Source organism: Arachis hypogaea, chromosome 14, assembly GCF_003086295.3.
Source record: "Arachis hypogaea cultivar Tifrunner chromosome 14, arahy.Tifrunner.gnm2.J5K5, whole genome shotgun sequence".
In the NCBI taxonomy this organism is placed as follows: Eukaryota; Viridiplantae; Streptophyta; class Magnoliopsida; order Fabales; family Fabaceae; genus Arachis; species Arachis hypogaea.
Window position 1 is genome coordinate 121,547,359 of NC_092049.1, and position 4,823 is coordinate 121,552,181.

General features: G+C 26.5%; 1 long non-coding RNA gene across 1 annotated transcript; it reads right to left on the bottom strand.

The window, feature by feature from the left end:
* Positions 1-297: 297 nt before the first annotated feature.
* LOC112740566 (uncharacterized) lies at positions 298-2,974 on the bottom strand. Its single transcript, XR_011871864.1, has 2 exons — positions 2,745-2,974; positions 298-986 (listed from the first exon to the last, which is right to left on the bottom strand). It is a non-coding gene; the product is annotated as an uncharacterized lncRNA (long non-coding RNA).
* Positions 2,975-4,823: the final 1,849 nt, after the last annotated feature.

A 4,823-nucleotide genomic window follows, 5' to 3' on the forward strand; every position in this document is an offset into this window, starting at 1 on the left:
AAGTTAGTTGAACGTTAGATAATAAATTAGTTAAATTTATTAAATTATTTATTGGTTTTCAAATATCAACTTCACGTGAAGATAGGTAATCGCAAGTAAATTTTTACAGTAATTTATTTGATTGACACAAATACAAAGAATGGATGCCACGTTTTAACTTTTCATCACATTTTAAACAAATTTGACATAAATGCTTTAAGTACCAGAAAATTCTCCTTTATAAAAAAGTGATGGAAGATGAAAAAAAATTGTCTTTTACCACAAAAGAAAAATATAAACATAGTATATATGAAAGAGTGAGGAAAATATAATCTTTCAATATATAGCCCGGAAATGTTGATTTACACAAAATAAGAAAAACATCATATATTGGTGGTGGATTTGCATCTTTGGCTGGCGAGTCTTTTCTGGAGAATATCGATGAGAATATCACAATAAGTTTGAACATGAACGTTGACCTTGATGATGCCCAAGATCTCAACTTGACCAGGAATATCCAACACAACCGTGAGTGGCAATTGGTTCTTTGTGACATCGTTGAATATCATAGGATGAGACAACAAAGCTGCTGTCATGACAGTTAGGGTTACGTTGAATTTCTTTGTCTCTTTTGGTGCTATCTCTTGAGATGGAATAGGTGCTTCTCCAACCTTAACACCTCTATAGTTGAGAGTTGCACTTGTGTCTGAAATCTTGAATCCAATCTTGTTAGGGTTTTGTACGGTGACGTCAGCGGTCAACGTCACGTTGAAGTCAAACTTTATTTGGAATACGTTGAAGGCAAACTTCATGTTGTCCAAGTTGATGTTGTCCACGTGGATTTTGGGCTCTTGTGGTTTGTACACTGTGAATCCTAGGACAACTAATGTCCCTGCTATTGCTATGAAAATTGAAAGTATGACTAGGGATATTACACACCCTTTTCCCATGGCTTTGGGTTTTTTTTTTTTTTTTTTTTTTTGGGTCTCTCCTTGATATGTATGAATCTACACACAAAAGAATGCATGCCAACTCTTAGTGCATTTTATGTGCTAGTGTAAATTAAAGATATTTTAGACCCATTATAACACACACTACTAAAATTAGTTATCAAAATAAATCATTAAAATAAAATATATATTATATTAAAATACAAAATATAATTAAAAATAAATAAAATTATATATTTATATATAATAATTAATTTAATTTTAATAATTAATTTTAATATATATCTAATATAGTTGTATAAATAATTAAATATATTAGATATATATAAAAATTAATTATTAAATTAATTATTTATATAAAATACATATTAAAATATAAATTTTAAAATGAGTTGAATAACATATATATTATATTCATATACAAATACATAATTAATTTAGTAATTAAATTTTAGTGTACATACAATATTTTTTATTGCAAATTATGTATTTTTATCTCAGAAATTTTTTTTACATTATTAAATAAATAATCATCTAAAAAAATATATATGGATATAATTAGATAATATATAAAATATTTTATACTATCAACATATTAAAATTAAATTCTTAACAAAATATTTAATTTGTATCTATAGTCTATAAACCAAATAGACTTAATTATCAATTAATTATACTACGTGTATGTATAAAAAAATTAGTACTAAATTAATATTTATATAAAATACATATTAAAATATAAAATATACATTAAAAATATATCAAACAATACATATATATTTATATAAAAATATAGAATAATCAATTTAGTAGGTAATTTTTTTTAAACATAATTGACTATCTATAAAAAACATATGAAGAACTTATAGTAGATATTATTATATTTGTGTATTTTTTTTCTCCTTGTATATTTTAGTCTATTTTATGAGTGTAAGTAAATTCTCAAACAGTCAAACCGGAAATAATGTTAAGTAGGTGAATTAAATAAATGAAGTATCATATTGACACACCGTTGTTTTTTTCCACCCAGCTGTGTACTTCAAAGTAATAAAATTATTATATATAAGATAACATTAGTGTGATTCATCACTAGTATAGCGATGTATGACTGTATGTTTACCCTTTTAGATTTTATTCATTAAATAACTTATATGAGGACAAAGGAACTAGTATATGCGTGTGTTCAGGAAATTAAACACAAAAGAAAAATAGGGCGAAATCCAAATAACTTGAGAAAAGCAACAAAGAAATTAAATTATATTGCTTTCAAACAAGAAAAGAAAAAGATAATTAATAACTTAGCTTGTTTCATTGATGTGTATATTATATGAATTGACATGGATCAATATAATACATAATTACATACAAGCTAACATGGGGTTTAGGATTTGTCAAAGTTTCTGAAGATGAAATATACCTAACCCTATGATCATAGTTTCTAATTTCATAGACACATAAATGTATATTACACTTTTTCATTATGAAGCATGCAAATCATAAGCTGAAATAATGAAAAGGAGATATATGTATATTAAATTCAACATATATTACGTATTAATATTCCAATTGCATTATAACGTGCATGATATATGCATGCAACTAATTAAATCCCTTGTTCAAATTCGAAGCTATGATACTGATAATTTATAAGAAGAAAACACAAAATTGAATACATTATTATTGCCAAAGAAATTATCATGCATATCCTCAACTTGAAGAAAAGTAAAAATAAGAACGAAAAATGCAGTTATTCATTCATTATTAAAAAGATAATTATCCATATAAAAGAAATCGTAACATATAATTGTAATTTACCTGCGAATCCAAAGTCGCTAGCTGAAACTTTTCTTCCCCAAAAGATGGAAGAATAAAATCATTCAAAATGCAGGTTTTATCATAGAAATTGAAATTGAAATCGTTGCAAAAGGAATTTCGACAAACCCTAAACCTTCAAGGATTCGGTTTACGGTTTGCCAAAACGTTACAACTTCGTCTATTGTTGGTTATTTAAATAACAAGTTAATGTTTAAACCTATAAAAGTCTCCATTAGGTACCCTATGTTCGCTGGAAATGATCACGAGAATAATGTAAATATATCCTTTAAACTATTTTTAAAATGGAGGGAAATTAAAGATCAGCACACTTTTTGTGTAATTATTTTTTTCAATTCTAGAGTAAAATTAAATTGTAATCCTTTGACATATGCCTCTGGTTTTTTCCAACTCACGCCAAACAAAGATTTTAATTTTTATTTAATTTGTAAATACTTTTAGTCTTGTTTGTTTGCTATTTCTGAATTATTATTATTATTATTATTATTATTATTATTATTATTATATCTTCTATCCACTGATTAGATAAATGACTATTGAAATGAAATAATCCTTTAATTTTCTTTTCAATTTTTCGCTTTGATTTGAAAAAAAAAATTGAAAAAAAAAGATAACCCTTTTTTTATGCTCTGTATTTTTCTAAATTTTGATTGCAAAATATTTGCTTTTTTTGTTTATATATTATACCTATTTAAATTTAATTCTTAATTAAAAATTGATGACCCAAATTAAAGATATGGATATGATATGGTATGGTGATATATGTTTAGTATTTGTTTTCTAAGACGCAAAATTGAGAAAGATATAGTTACATAAATATACCTAAAATATATATATTTTTTTCCCTCCAAAATGATGAGACAAAGATTTTTTTTTTTTTTTAAATTGAGATGCAAATTAGGCTATACTTTTAAACAAGTTTACCAATAATATTTTTTCAAAATACCAAACCTATCATAAACAATTTAGCATTTTCCTTCTCTTCTTCTTCGATTGCTGTTACTACCTCTGATCTCAACTTCTTGCCCCCAACCTTTTTTTTCCCATAAATTTAGCTTGTTGCACCATCTATCGCTCCCACTATTAATGATGCCAGAACGTTGTTTGGATTTATCAATTTTGATGAAATTAACAATCTCATTATAAAGACAAAATTTATATTCACTAATTTTGGGTAATGCTAATATAGTAAAATTAGTCATAAACTCATTTTAATGGGTCAAATTAAAGATATAAATTAGATCTCTTACTTCTAAAAGAGTCTAAAGTAAAATAAACACAAAATTTATATCATATTTAACTCAACTTCACTTGATAAATAAAAATTGTATATACACATTTATAGTAGTTAGAAAGAAAAATTTTTTATGGCTTTGAACAATGTAAAACTAATACATAATACAAAGTTTATTATCCTAAACAATATAGAATTACTTGTACTCCATTATTACTACAGTTAACTAATAATATACTTAACCTAATAATTCTACTTGCTCTAATGTCAATTGATTTGTCCAATTTTTACCACCTGACGCAAAACTCTTCTCATTAATATCCTTAGATTTTCAATAAAGACATCTCTCTCCCCCCTTCTCTCTCTTTCCTTAGATATTTTCAATAAAGACATTTCTCTTTTTCTCCCTTTGTATCACTACAAGAAAAATACTGAATACTGTTGATTTTACCGTTGCAAAGTAGTGGCGAATTTACTGTCGAATTTACTAGCAGTAACGGAATCAAATTCGTAAGGTTAAATAATTACCGACGAATTTTGGTTTTCGACGGTAAGTCCGCCAATAATATTTGGAGGGAAAAAAATGGTGCATCTGGCGAATTTTGGTTTTCGACAATAAATCCGCCGATAATATTTGGAGGAAAAAAATGGTGCGTCCTTTACCATCAGAAAAATCCGATGGTAAACCCAATTAGTGAAACGCTGCATTTTGGTGACCGGCAACGATTTATCGTTGGAGAAATCCGACGGTAACGGAGAGTAAATTCAAATCATGAACCCTTTTCCTCCATCATTCAGGATTCACTCTTTCTCTCACTCAACCACCG